General features: G+C 43.0%; 1 protein-coding gene across 3 annotated transcripts in view; it reads left to right on the plus strand.

Annotated features, from left to right (window-relative positions):
• SSBP2 (single stranded DNA binding protein 2) overlaps positions 1–15,775 on the plus strand; it is a 584,056-nt gene that overhangs the window by 153,726 nt on the left and 414,555 nt on the right. The gene's annotated exons all lie outside the window — the stretch shown is intronic.

Raw genomic sequence — 15,775 nt, forward strand, 5'->3', positions numbered from 1 at the left:
AACGGCGATGGGCCCCTCCAGCATCGATTGGCCGATCGGCAACGCGGCTACCCCGATCGGCAATGCGGCTCCCCCATCGACAGAAAGTAAGGCAAGCAAGCAACACGGGTAAGAAAGGCAACGGGAACTGTAATTGTGCAAGTGGTGCTGCTTGCCCAAAGCTTCCTGTTTCCTGTTTCTGCCTGGGCGCATGTTGGGGTGGGGCGGGGCAGGGGGCCCAGTGTACTTATGTGCACAGGGGCCCTCAATGAATTAATTCTGCCCTGGGTACTAGTAAATTAGGCCAGGAAAACCCTGGCCTAATATACCGGCACCTACCACAAGGACAACTAGCAATGCCTAGGCACCGCTAGGCATGATTCTATAAAGAACACGTAGTGGTTGATTAACAACTGCATGGAGTGATGCCAACATGGTAGATGCTGCTATGCATCATTAATAGAATCAACCCCTATTGGTAAAAATAATATGAAAGCCATTATGTATGTGTAATAGCAGTTAGCACACAACAATTTGTATGTTAAGGGCTTAAAAGGGATAAGGCGATATGATGCTTTTTTCTATATGGGTAAAATCAAAGTAGTTTACATATTTTAGGCAATGGAACTTACATAGAAGAATGGAACTTACATAGAAGAAATTCCATCATGCCGTTTGAGGGCAAAAACAAACCTAGCTGCCACATTTTACAGGAACTGAAGACAGTTCCTGTAGGTCTCAGTGCATCCAATAGGTTACGGTAGTCATTTTTACCACATTCATTATAGTCGAAGTACAGGTCTTGCCCATCTCAAGGGAGAGAGGAAAAACATCTTAAAGTGGAACTTAGCAGGTAAAATGAACAATTACTGGGATGTTGGTTTTACATTGTTTCAAAAATAAATGTGACTGTTAGGCAGACTGGATGGACCGCAGAGGTCTTTATCTGCTGTCATTTACTGTGTTACTATTAAGACAATATTACTGCATGAAACAAGATTGTCAAATGCTCAACTGAAAAATACAGTAATACCTGATGCTTTTTAATGGATGAAGAATGGGCTTGGACTTCTCACTGCCATTAGCACATTTTCATTTACCACATGCTCTCACTGGTAGTGGCACTTACCACCTGCTAAATAGGAGGGTACCTGTAATATTTACAGCTGTTCTTACAGCGTGATAAAGGGCTACATTCACTAAGGGCAAAGATTGGATCCGAACTGTGTCAGGGGGCCTGATTCACGAATCGCCCTCATGCAAATGAGGGCGATCGGAATCATGCCCTCAACCGAGCGCCTGGATCACTCTAAAGCAGTCCCGACGCATGCTCAGATCATCAGTAGATGGTCTGCACATGCGCTGCCCCTCCGTGGCCGGCAGAGAAGGAAACTTCATTTTTTTTTCTTCGCAAGCCTGTGGTTTTAACCCGCTTTAAGCCTGGGGGCTAAAACCACGGGCTTGCACTGCGGGGAAGGGCAGGAGAGTCGGGGCAGCAGGAGAGATTTGGGGCGAGAGCAGGGCGGTGAGTCGGGGCGGCAGGAGAGATTCGGGGCTAGAGCAGGAGATGGACAGAGAGCAGATCGGGGCTGAGAGCAGAGAAGCAGGGCAGTCGGAAAGGACCTGAGCAACTGGTCCTCAGCAGTCACTCATTTTTGGATTGGTCAGCCCAGTCGGTGTCCCTCTGTTTTTTGTTTTTTTTTACCGAATCGCTGCCTGCCTACATTTGAATGCCGTTCCCCCTCATTTGCATGCGCGGATCGAAGGATGATCGGGACAGAGGTTAGTGAATCAGGTCGGAGGGAAATCGGGTCACAAAGGGGTCGCTAAGTGGTCGGAAGATGATCAGTGGGCTTAGTGAATCCAGCCCAAAGTACTTTCTGTGGGAAGATGCGGGAACACTCCCAAAAGTTAGCAGATAGGCTTTGCAATTACTGCATGGTAAAAGCAAAGCTTTAGAACACGTTAGTAGGGCCCCTCTTTCCCCCCCCTTTGCAAGCAGCTATGTATCACTAGCAAGGACCTCCAGGTGTAGTGCTTGGAGCTGAAGTGCTATTGGTTACGTCCTAATACCAGCGAGTTTCGTCTTGTCTCGACATCTTCTTTGCAATGTGCCTAAATTTTATTGAGTGGGATGTTTTGCTTTGAGAGCTATGTTCAAAGAAAGATGTAACAAAGGCTGGGGGCAGAACCTTGCCTCAGAATTGCAATATGTAGAAATATTGGGAAGCTGGATGTGCCACATGCAAACCCTTTCTGGGAGGTTTCTGCATGGGTCTTTTGACACTCCGATTTGGTTTTTCCACAAGTTTGTGAAAGAGCAGGATGCTTCATGTTTAAAAGCGGATTAAGAAATGTCATTTAAAGATTAATACTGTATATGGTGTTAATTTAGGAGGCATGAGAACTGATGACGTAAAGCTACCCAGGCAGGATGTAATCAGTTTGCAAAGAACATTAGGGACTCTTCTACTGAGGTACTGAAATGAAGGAGTGGCCTTGTGGTTACAGCAGCTGCCTCAGCACCCTGAGCTCCCCACTGCAGCTCCTTGTGACTCTGGACAAGCCACTTAAACACTTCATTGCCCCAGGTACAAAAGAAGTACCATTGCCTACCTGTTCAGGCTTGATGCAAATTTAAAACCTGCATGATAGTTTTAGAATAATTCATGCTTTGGCCCCTTCCTACTTACCTGATTTAGGATTGCTGAAGAGTCAACAAATTTCAAATGGTTTATTACACTGGACAACAGAGTTTTTGCTTCTTCGACACTTTTGGGTGTATCTTACAGATTTTTGGCTGCTAATCACAAAAATCACGTTTAAAATTACTTATCACATACCATTTTAACAAAAAAGTGCATTTTTACAATTTCTTGTTATACTTTCAGGCTGCACACATAAAAGAAACATATGAAGACATGGAACTGCTGTTAAAGCATATGCACTACACAAAGTACAATTGGAACATCTGCAATGATCTTAAAGTAGTAGCTCTGCTACTTGGAATGTAGCTTGGATTTACGAACTACTGTTGTTTTATTTGTGAATGGGACAGCCGTGCTAAAGAGTTGCATTACATTCAAAAGAATTGGCCACTCCATAAGAATTTGGTTCCAGGATAGAAAAATGTGGTACATGAACCACTTGACCCGACAAAGATATTTTTGCATCCTCTTCAATTAAAACTTGGACTGATGAAAAATTTTGTAAAAGCGATGAACAAGGAAGTCAACGGCTTTCTTTATTTAAGACATGCTGATGCCAAGATTAAGGAAGGCAGTTTTGTCAGTCCTCAGATCAGACACGTCATCAGTGCAAGAGATTTGATGATCTGTTAGTCACCTGGAAAGCATTCAAGGATGTTGTTGAGAATTTTCTTGGCAGTTATAGAGCACCAAACTATATTCAACTGGTTGACAAACTTCTTAGAGCATACAAAACCATGAAGTGCAACATGTCACTTTAGATGCAGTTTCTGCATTCACATTTGGACTTCTTGCCTGCAAATCTTGGTGCAGTCAGCGACGAACATGGCGAAAGGTTTCACCAGGACAATGCTACTATGGAAAAAAGACATCAGGACAACTGGAATCCATTAATGCTGGCTGACTATCGCTGGACACTGCAACGAGATGCACTTGAGTACAAATGAAAATCAGCAGGAAAACATTTTGAGCCACGGCGAACTATCAAAGCGTATCAGAAACTTTGTTATAGCCAATTATTTATTTAGTTTTTAAATTTCTATACCGTTTTTTTCCAAAACGGTTTCCAAGGAGTTGCATACATAAAATGTTAAAAATCTGTACAAAATAAGAAAATAAAAGACATGTTCAGTCTTATATAAAATAAATTGCTCAGAAAAATGCATCAACAAATAGTTGAGTCTTCAACATTTTCCTAAATGAGTTCCTCTCTCCACATTTTTGAATCTGTCCAAGAAGACCATGCCATAGCTTGACTCCCGCACATGTGAAAGTCATGGCATTCGTATCTCACAGGTAGTTCCCACATCTTTTTACTACCTACACCAACTGCAAAGGATCAAACCCTACCTCCCAGAAACAGACTTAGCCCAACTGCTATATGCCTACGTACTCTCTAGACTAGACTACTGCAACTCCATATTCAATGGCATCGCTGCAAGAGATCTAAAACGCCTCCAAAAAGTCCAGAACTCAGCAATTCGACTCCTATACAACCTCAGCTACCATGACCCCATTACTCCAGCGCTCTATGCAGCTCACTGGTTACCAGTCAAAAAGCGATGCATCTTCTAATGACCTTCTGCAGAGAAGTAAAGACCTTCCTCTTCCGCCAATCGGGCCATTAAAAACTCCCTCCTCAATATACTTCTCCTAGTACTCTTTGCTATGACCAGTCTGGTCTCTAGAATAAGCTCTGTTATTGTCTACTGTAACCTATTTGTTGTCATGACTAGTTTGTCTTCAAACAATTGTGAATGTCTACTTATAACTTGTTTTGAGCTTCTGGGAGAACGGGATAGAAATCAAAATAAATAAATAAATAAATCTACATGTTTAGGGTTAGCCTTTGTTTTCAGCAATGCTGCAACTTCAGAACGCAGGGATCTTTGTGGTTGATAATGAGACATCATATTCTTAAAAATCTCGGGCATCGTACCATATAGAAATTGGTGACAAATCATAATTGCTTTGTACTGAATTCGAAACTCAACTGGCAACCAGTGCAGTTGTCGAAGATATGGGGTAATATGCTCATATATTGATGTTCCAGTTACCAATCTGGCCGCGGCATTCTGGGCCACCTGCAATGCCCTATACCTGGTCTTGTTTATTTCCAGGTACAGTACATTGCAGTAATCCAGCCGTGACAAGACCATTGCTTGTACAACTGCACGGAAGTCAGATGATGACAGCATTGGTTTCACATGGTACAGTAAGTGTATCTGTGCAAAACATATTTGCAATGTTTTTACAACTTGACAATTCATAGTAAGCCCTGGGCCCAATTTTACTTCCAAGGCTGTCATGGACTCCCTCACCTATGTGATATAGTCAGTGGAAAATTATATTTGTGTTTATTTTGAAGGGGGGGTCTATCATAATCACCAGATTGTTTTAAGGAAGCAAAACTTTTGGAAAAATTTGTTGTTCATTTTGTTTCTATCCACTTGTAAGATACATTTTAAGCATTTTTGACAGCATCTTTCTTCTCTTAAGCTGCAAAACTTTGGAACTCTGTTCCATCAACCTTAAGAACTGAGTCCTCTCTTAAGCTAAATTAATAAAATTGCTAAAAAACATATCTCTTCAGGTCTCATCTTAAAAGTATAGAATGAGGAAATAATATTTATTTATTTATTTAGGTGACTATGATGGTTTTGGTCTTTTTTGCATTTTTATATGTTTTTCTAATTTTTATGATCTTTTAAATGTAATTTCAGGATATTATGTTCCTTCTCTTACCACTGTAATTAGAGAGTTGTGCGGGGACAGAAATCCCACCCGTCCCCACCAAAATCCCACCCGTCCCTGTGAGGAATTCCTCCATCCCCACCCGTCCCCACAAGGAATCCCTCCGTCCCCACCCGTCCCCGTGAAGAATCCCCTCCGTCCCCGCCCGTCCCTATAAACCTCAGAAATAGTTATTTCATTTAATTATGCTATTGAATTAAAGGCTCTGGTAGAGACCCATTTACAAATAAGCAAAGACACTTTATTAATTGGGAAATATTAATTGGGAAGAATACATACTTTGTAAACGGGTTTATACCAGAGCCTCTAATGTAAATATAAAATATAAATACTCAGCTGATGAGGACCCCCAAGCTATGTCAGCTGAGGACTTCCTCTGAAGGTGGCCGGGGCTCCCTTTAGCCAAGCTTGGCAGGCTGCAGTAGTGTCCCTGAGTCACAGATGCTGGCACCTCAGTGGCTCATGGATGCTGTCAGTAGCTGCTGCACTTGGTGGAGGGGAGTTCTGCTATCTCTAGAAGAGGTCCTCTGCTCAAGGTGCTTGGGGATCACCACCAGCCACAGCCAGGGGTCAGCAAGTATTTCAACTATACTGTAGAAATAAAACCAGAAAAGCATTTCCTTTTCTTTTGAACACAATACAAAGACACTATATACATTTCCCAAAGTTAACATATTTTATTCAATACCGTTTTTTACCTTTGTTGTCTGGAGACTTATTTTTCCATCAAGTTAGTCCCAGTTTCTTTTTTCTGTTTTCCTGTCCTCTGCAAATTCTTCTACCATGGTCCAGCATTTATCCCTCTCTCATCGCCCATTCCATGTGCAGCATCTTTTGCTCCTACCCACCAGCCCCATGCCCAACATTTCTCCTTCTATCACCCCTCTCCAGCACCATGCCACATCTCTCCCTCCATTCCCTTCATCACTATGTCCAACATTCCTCCCTCTTGCATCCCTTTCAATCTGTCCCACTGTTCCCTTTCCACCACATTTCTCCCTCTCATCTTTCACTTCCCTATCTGTATCTCCCTTCCTCCCTCTCTATGACCAAAAATTATCCACTTTCTTCCATTCCCTGTGTACACCATCTTTCTTTCCCTCTCACTGACACACATATGGCGTGCTATACTATAATAAAAGACATTTTAAAAGGTAGGGTAACTCCTTATTGGGGGTAGTTGTTTTCTAATCACACAATAATTCTATAGTGCTGCAGTCATCCCTCAACCCTTTAAATATGGTACCTCTTTCTTAACATAAACGATAGGAAAGGGCAGCTGAGACTTGACTAGTATACTTGTTTCCATTTCCTGCTTGCTTGATAGTAACCTACACAAGAAAGCACTATGTACATTTATTTTTAAGGCACAGCAACAAACGGTTCAGCATGCACAACTGAGATAATAGGACAAGCATAGAAATACATATGTAGTTAAGAGGTACTATATTAAGATACCAGAGTCTACATAAACACTCAAAACCCCCAGCTAAAAGTAACTAGTCGTTAACTTTCAAAAAGCATTAATGATTTAAAATGTAAATATAAAGGCACAGAACACTAGCCATACAGCAACGGAAGTTACCGTCTGATCTACAGAATCTAGTTAATTTAAAAATAGGCAGCAAGCATAAGAACAGCATGTTCACTATACAACGCAGAAACGATCAATTACTTCTCTTCAACAATGCTTTTGTTCTCACCTCCGTTTGCTCCTTTTTTTGTATTTTTAATCCACGCTAATCTGCCGACTATTGATCAATTCTAACTGGGATATACTGCGGCAACTAATCCCTCGGGGTCCCATCAATTTAAAGATGCCGCCATCCACGCCCACCTTCTCCCCCTTAACCTGTTCGAACGGGTAAGGGGAGCTAAGTAGCAAGAGCTCAACCTACCTTATTAGGTGGGCTAGATATGTCTTTAAAGAACAGAAGACAGTCAATCTGGTTCCTCTCTATGGGAAGAGGCGGTACCTTTCCGGTTTGAATGGACACAATAGGGTGCCAGTAGGTGAATACTCACTGAGTAACTAAGCTACTGTGGCTGGGAGGCCAGTGGGGAGCATTGTAGAAAACAAGAGACTATTACGTTACACCATTTCAAGGCAGGAGTGAGCAAGAACAAGTTAACAGGAGGATCCGCTTCTTCCCAGTGCGCACGCTGTAAGTTCTTTTTAGCAGGAGGGCAGGAAAAGAAGAGCTGCCTCCAATCCCGCAACCCCGAGGGGCATCTGCACGGGATCCCCATGACCTGAGTAGGCATCCCCATGGGATCCCCGCGATCCTGCAAACTCGCCCCCCAAAACTACCCTACAACTGTCCCACTACCTTGCAAATTGCCCCAACCCTAAAAATGCTATCCTGCCACAGCTGCCCCGCTACCACAGAAGTGACTCCCATCTGTAGAAACTACCCCTCAATACTCTACCGCTCTACAAACTTCCCCACTCCTAAAAACTACCACCTGGAATTGCCCCACCATCCTACAAACTACCTCAGCCCAAAACACTACCCACGCATCTGATCCCATTCCCCAAAACTACCCCCTGCAATTCCCCCACCAACTTGCAAACTAGTCCTACTCCCAGAAACAAACCATCATAACTAACTCACCTCCTTGTACACCCTGTTTGTTATTTTTTTTAAATTGTGCATGTCTGGTTGTAATCCATCTTGTTTAAAATCGGAATTTAAATAGTAAACTATAAACCCAGCTTGTTAACCCTACCCCCTGCAACTGCTCTACCATTCTGTAAACAGCCCCTCAAAATCTACCCCCTGCAACTGCCCCCACTGCCAAAGCACCTCCCTCTGCAACTGTATGACCTCACCTGACAACTACCACCCCACAAACTGCTCTATCACCCCCATTTGTGGAGCACACGCACATAGGGGTCCTTTTACTAAGGTATACTAACCGATTTAGCGCATGCTAAATGCTAAGGCACCCATTATATTCTATGGGCGCCTTACATAACATAACATACTTATAAACCGCATAACCGTAAGTTCAATGCGGTGAACAAAAGATTAAAAATAATATAACCTAAGGATGATTTAAATTAGTTTGCTAAATATTTTGAAAAAAGATGAGTTTTCAATTGAGTTCTAAAGTGCTTGTAAGAGCAAGCACTACGCAACAGCGGCCTAAATTCCCTGTCATAGAAAGCAGCCTTAGCATTTTGCGTGCACTAACACTAGGTTAGCGCGCCTAAGTAATAGGACCCAATAGTTGGAAAAAAAATTCCACGAGTTGTGCCCTGCATGCTTTCTCCATAAGAATAATTTAAGAACATAAGAAGTTGCCTCCGCTGGGTCAGACCAGAGGTCCATCGCGCCCAGCAGTCCGCTCCTGCGGCTGCCCATCAGGTCCATGACCTGTAAGGTGACTGGTGTCTAAGTCCTTTTAATCCCCTTAGCCTTATCTTTACCTCTATCTGTATCCCTCAATCCCCGTGTCCTTCAGGAAATTATCCAATCCTTCCTTGAAGCCCGGTAGGGTACTTTGTCCTATTACAACCTCTGGAAGCGCATTCCAGGTGTCTACCACCCTCTGAGTGAAAAAGAATTTCCTGGCATTGGTTCTAAACCTGTCCCCTTTTAATTTCTATGAGTGCCCCCTTGTTCTTGTGGTTCCCAATAGGCTGAATAATCTGTTCCTTTCTACCTTCTCTATACCTTTCATGATCTTGAAAGTCTCTATCATGTCTCGTCTGAGTCTCCTCTTTTCCAGGGAGAAGAGCCCCAGCCTTTCTAACCTGTCTGCATAAGAAAGGTTCTCCATCCCTTTTACCATTTTCGTCGCTCTCCTCTGAACCCTCTCAAGCATTGCCATGTCCTTCTTGAGGTACGGTGACCAAAATTGGACACAGTACTCCAGATGCGGGTGCACCATCGCGCGATACAGCGGCATGATGACTTTCTTCGTCCTGGTCGTAATTCCCCTCTTAATAATACTGTGCTTTTCCTCATTGCCTCCTCTGCAGTGCAGCCATTTACTTTAAGTGGCTGTACAAATATTTAAAATAGGTGACTCACTTGTTAGGCATATGCTTTTTGACTTCTTGCGCTGACGCTCAAACTGACATTGGGCCAGTTTTCTTCAAATTGTTGTCTCTTTCAAATTATGTTTGGTAACATTTGTTAAGGTCAGCTGTCCGCAGGGGACCCAGCAAGTGCAGGAAGGAAGTCTATGGACTGCACATTAGTTTTCAGGTTAATACATATTTTGCCTATACAAATGAACAGGGATCATAGGAAATGCTTTGATAGGCAGACTGTAATATAAACGAAGAGACTAGCGCATCTTCTGCGAATCTGCATGATATGTAAGTTTCTGGAGAAAAATGATGAAAGTAAAATCTTGTGCAAAGAGCACTGTGGAACATTTGCTTAATTCCTAACATTTGCTTTTTTAAGAAACAATCACATAACGAAGTTTTTTTTAAAAAAATAGAAGTGTTTGCATGCACAGTTTTGCTGAGGAGCAATTTGTATAAAGTACCCTAAAACCTCTCACATACACACAGACACACACCAGTTATTCCACAGTAAGATTGGAATACCAGAGGAACAAAAAAAAACTGTGGAATGTTCTTGATGCAAATGTGAAGTTGAATTCTTATCAAATGCACACTTATCCACATGAAGAGGTAATGTTAAACAACATTTATTGGATATTTGTAGGATAGCTACACTATTGCTACCATCCACAGAAGGTAGCAATAGTGCAGACCCAACACTGTCCATGTTTTGGCTGTAATAACCTTCCTCAGAGGTCCTAGGAAGTGGGGAGTGTGTGGCACATTGGTTAAAAGCTACAGCCCTAGCCCCCCGAGGTTGTGGGTTCAAACCCACCCTACTCCTTGTGACCCTGCACAAGTCACCTAATCTTCCCATTGCCCTAGGTACATTAGAGGGATTGTGAGCCCACCAGGATAGACAGAAAAATGCTTGAGTACCTGAATAAATTCATGTAAACCAGTGGTCTCAAACTCAAACTCTTTGCAGGGCCACATTTTGGATTTCTAGGTACTTGGAGGGCCTCAAAAAAAATAGTTAATGTCTTATTAAAGAAATGACGATTTTGCATGAGGTAAAACTCTCTTTACAGTTTATAAATCTTTCCTTTTAGCTAAGTCTTAAAAATAATATTATAATTTATAGCTAAAGAAACATATGATCAAGAAAATGTTTTATTTTACTTTTGTGATTATGATAAACATACCGAGGGCCTCAAAATAGAACCTGGCGGGCCGAATGTGGTCCCCGGGCCGCAAGTTTGAGACCACTGATGTAAACTGTTCTAGGCTGCCCTGGGAGAACAGTATAGAAGATTAAATAAATAAAATATAGATCTAAAAGTATTATGTGTGAAATGTCATACATGTTAAGTGAATAGGTGATGCTGTGGATCCCTTGTAAGTATGGATCATATGCAAAAATAGTGTTCAGGAATGTAGAGAATAAATAGAAAGAAAAGTGATATAATATATAACCCATTGTTCATGCTGTATGAAAAAAGGAGAAATTTAAGTAGAAATGTATGCAATGCTAAGTAAAAGTGTTTAAAGAATACTAAGAGCTAGATTAACTAAACTCACTGATCATGTCACGACCAGGTTGCGAGCATTCCCTGACCCGATTCACTAACCTTCTGCTCGATCAATCTCCCACCCGATTTGATCCGTCCATGCAAATGAGGGGAAATGGCATGAATAAGTAGGAAGCCATCAATTCACTAAACAGAAGAAGGAACGCCGACTGGGTTTGCCGATCTGAAATGACTGCTGAAGACCAGTCACTTTTACTGTCCTTGCCGACTCTCCTGCTCTCTGCTGCCCTGAAGTCCAAAGCAACCATCAAAGTAAAAAATAAAACTAAAGAGCGAAGGTCCCGCCCTGCTTGTTCGCCTCCCCTTTTCTCGGGACCTCTCCTCCCTCCCCTCTCTGGCAATGGCAGGGCTTCCTCTCCCTCCTCCCTGGGCTCAGAGCAGTGGCATCCACAGGGAGAGGGTGACAGCGGGTGGGGTGCGGGTCTGACTTCAGCTGCCAGAGTTATGGGGAGCTACAGTAAAATGAGTCAGCGCCGAAGGCGAGCGAAGGAGACGGCCAGTGCGAGACCGTGGTTTTAACCCGCGGGTTTAAAGTGTGTTCTGTTCCTGCACAAGTGTGTTCTGTTCTGGCTGCACTGAAAAGACAGAGTGACCAGAGTAACAATGGGTGGGAGTGAAGAGACAAAAGAATGGGGAAAGGTGGATGGGAGAGAAGAGACACAGAGAATGGAGTAATGCTGGATGGAGAGAAGAGAAATGGGTTAATTCTAGATGGGAAGAAAGAGAGACATGAGAAAATAGAACAAGAAAGAGAGAGCAAGAGATGGGGTAATGCTGGATGGGGAGAAGAGACAGAGAAAGTGGCAGAGAAATGCAGAATGAGGGAGAAGTGAGAGAGAGAAAGAGAAATGGATGGGTAATGCTGGATGGGGAAGAAGCACAGAAAGAGAGAATGGAGTAATATTGGATGGGGAGAAAGAGGTGATGCCGGATGGGTAAAGAAAGAATGGAGTAATACTGGATGGTAATGATGGAGGGGGGAAATTAAAGAGATGAGGCAATGCTGATTGACAGGGGGGAGAGAGACAGAGAAGAGATGTTAGATGACAAGAGTTGAAATGGAAGAATAAATAAACAAGGAATAAGAGGAAAGGCAATGAGAGGGCCTGGGTGAGAGAAAGATATGGAAAGCTATAGATAGATGCAGTGAAAATAGGGAGATTGAAGATTTGATGGTAAGAATGAATGAAATCTGAATGGACAGAAAGGCAGAAAAATAGAATGCTAAAAGAAAAAGATCAGTGTCAAGAGTTGGATGTAATTGAGAAAGTACAGGAGAAGAGAGAAGAATAACAAATGGAGACCCTGGCAGGAGATCCAAGAGAAGATAGGAAAACAATAACCAGAGGCTGGGGCCTATAAAATGGACAGATAGCAAAGATAAAGAAACAAATTAAAATTTATGGTAAAGTAGTTCAAGATCTTAAGCAATTTTGGATTCAGTGACCCGGTACTTTACTGGTTCTAAGGCTTCCTGGATGGAGAGCTTTCTGATAGCTGGCACCCTCAAAACGGGGTCCTCCAAGGATCCCCACTTTCACCATCAGTGTTCAACCTCCTAATGGGAGCTAGCCTAGATCTCGCACAAATAAAAGATTTCACCTACGTGGACTTACATAACTATCATACTACCTGTAATGGTCACATTAGTCAATACCCTCACCACTGTCAAAAAAAATGAGTCTGCATCATAAAAAACTGGACCTCGACTCACCACCTCAGACTAAATAAGAACAAAAACAAATTGTCTAGGACCTTCGACTGACCCACGCTACACTCCAAGGATCACAGTAGACAACACAGACTTTCCATTAGAACTACAGTCTCGAATCTTAGGAGTAGAAATTGATAACCACCTATTCATGAAAAGCCATGTACAATCGATAATAAAACAATCTTTCCTTGTGATGAGAAAGCTAAGATCCATCAGAAAATACTTCGAAATAGAGGCTATCTGAATTTTAGTGCCATCCCTAATCCTATCTCCACTAGACTACTGTAATATAACATTGTAATATAATAGTTCTTTGCTCCAGAACCTTGCTATCGTGTCTACAACTAGCTCAAATTGCAGCAGTACGACTCATATATGGACTATGGAAATCAGAACACCTGCAAGCCTACTATATGAAACTACATTGGCTGCCTATAGCTCCAAGGATAATGTTTAAATTGGGCATCACTGCCTTTTAAGACCCTGAAAGGGAATGCCCCTGACTCCTAACAGAGTTGGCTGGCCTACTCCAGGATGCCTCCAATAGATTTTCCACAAGAAATCTTTTCCAATTAAAATTCTCAGCATGCAACAATATAAATTCTACCAGGCAAATTACCCTGTCCATCCAATATCAATTAGCGAAATGCTGGAACCGACTACCATTTACACTATAATCTTGTGACCACTACCTCAGATTCAGAAAACTTGTAAAAGAATTTCTGTACCAAGACAGGGAGCCAACCCTGAAGTAACTGAAATGGTAATTGTAAAAGCCCATTTCTAAACTGTCTAATGCAACTTTTGGGACGAAACAAAGAATCAACAATGACCTACTTGTACTTGTAACTATATAGTTGAAACTATGACCTAACTGTATTAATAGCTTGCTTTTCAATTAATTTGAGCACTCATCTCAAGAGCGTGCACAAATTTGGCCATCATATATAGAATCCAGGGGTTTGCTGTCAGTTATGCACAAGTGTACACATGTCCATGAAAGTGCTGGCATTCTGTACATTTCAGGTGCACAAGTGGTGCATAAATTCTGACACCCAATTACAGAATTCCTCTTTGAATGTGTTAGTTGCAGACTTTAAGGCCTTATAGCACTGTATCGCAAATTGTGTGCTGCAGCGAGATTCCGGGTGTGCCATGAGAGATAGGCATCTGTCACTACCGGCACACAAGCCAAAAAGATTGCACACACTATTCATACAGGTGGGAAGTAAGATTTTGGTGACTATAGTAGTTTTCAGTTCTACAGCTTGGGATTGATATTGTCAATAGTAGGTGAAAGAAACGATTTCACGGTATCCTGATGCAGACATTTAGCTGAAATGTGGGACATGTCTGGTTTTTAGTCCTTCAATAAATTTTGTCTCCTTATCCTTCTGTGTGACTGTCTACACTTATTTGGTTTAATACTTGGCTTGATTGTGTTGGTGTTTCCCTCTGTCTCGCTGCTCAATATTCATACCTACAGAATTTAAAAAAAAACCATGACCTGTAGTGCCTGTGCATATATGCACATTGAATTGTTGAGGATTAGTGCAGTATGTTGCAATGTTGAGCCAATCAGGGCCTCAGGCCCCTCCCACTGCATCCCAAGATGCACTGAAGGGAAGGCCCATTATTCGCTGCATGCGGCCCTGTAGGCAGGAGAGAGTGGGCTTCTCTCCTGCCGATTTTGCAGCGTAAGGTACGGGAGTGATGAGTATTGGGAGTGGGAGGTTGCCAGTGCTGTCAGGCGTGACGGGTGATGTGTAGGGTGTTGCCAGTGCTGTCAGGGGTATTGAGGGATGTTGGGGGAGAGGAGTGTAGTGCGGGGGTTCTATGTGGAGGTGGCTGGGGGATCGGTGCCTGTGAGGGAGGGAGAGAGGAATCTCCCTGCCAGTTCAGCTGATCCTGACAGGGGGAAATCCCCATCAATTGCACCAATCAGCTGATGGCAAGCCATCAATATGCTGTTTTTTTCCCACATCTCTGCGTGATGGGAGGGGGGTCGGTGACCACTGGGGGAGTAAGGGGGGAATCATGCCTTAATCCCTCCAGTGGTCATCTGGTCAATGTGGGCAGCTTTGAGGCACTTAAATGCAACTAAAACAGATCTAACTGCTGGTGTCTAAGTTCCCACTAGGAAACCTTTGATTATTGCTTGTAATACCCTGTAATCCCCTTCGCTTCCAGGAAGTCATCCAGCCCCATTTTGAAACCCAGTATTGTACTCTGTCCTATTACCTCATTTGGAAGCGTGTTCCAGGTGTCCACCACCCTCTGAGTGAAGAAAAACTTCCTTGCATTCGTTTTGAATCTGTCCCCTCTCAGTTTTTCTGAATGACCTCTTGTTTTTGTTGTCCCCGCTAGTCTGAAGAATCTGCCCCTCTCCACCTTCTATAAAATCATGAAAGGCATAGAGAAGGTGGAGAGAGGCAGATTCTTCAGACTAGCGGGGACAACAAAAACAAGAGGGCATTCAGAAAAACTGAGAGGGGACAGATTCAAAACGAATGCAAGGAAGTTTTTCTACACTCGGAGGGTGGTGGACACCTGGAACACGCTTCCAAATGAGGTAATAGGACAGAGTACAATACTGGGTTTCAAAATGGGGCTGGATGACTTCCTGGAAGCGAAGGGGATTACAGGGTATAGATAGAAGGTTATTCTACAGGTCATAAGCGAAAAGCGTATGACAGTTTTAGGGTATGAGCACTATCAGGTCCTGGACCTGAGGGGCCGACGCGTGAGCGGACTGCCGGGCATGATGGACCTCCGGTCTGACCCGACAGGGGCAATTCTTATGTTCTTATGCTTCAATACATCCAGGTTTAAACCTGCCTGAAACCCGCCCATAACACATCTCCCAACATGTCCCTTTGAGCTCTGGATGCACAGCAGGTTAGAAGTGCTGCTGCACATCCAGAAAATTGGCTTTGATTATCAGCACTTGGACGTCCCTACTTTTAGGACGTCGAAGTGCCGATTGGGCCATGTTTTCACACAT

Source organism: Geotrypetes seraphini, chromosome 1 (assembly GCF_902459505.1).
Source record: "Geotrypetes seraphini chromosome 1, aGeoSer1.1, whole genome shotgun sequence".
Classification (NCBI taxonomy): Eukaryota; Metazoa; Chordata; class Amphibia; order Gymnophiona; family Dermophiidae; genus Geotrypetes; species Geotrypetes seraphini.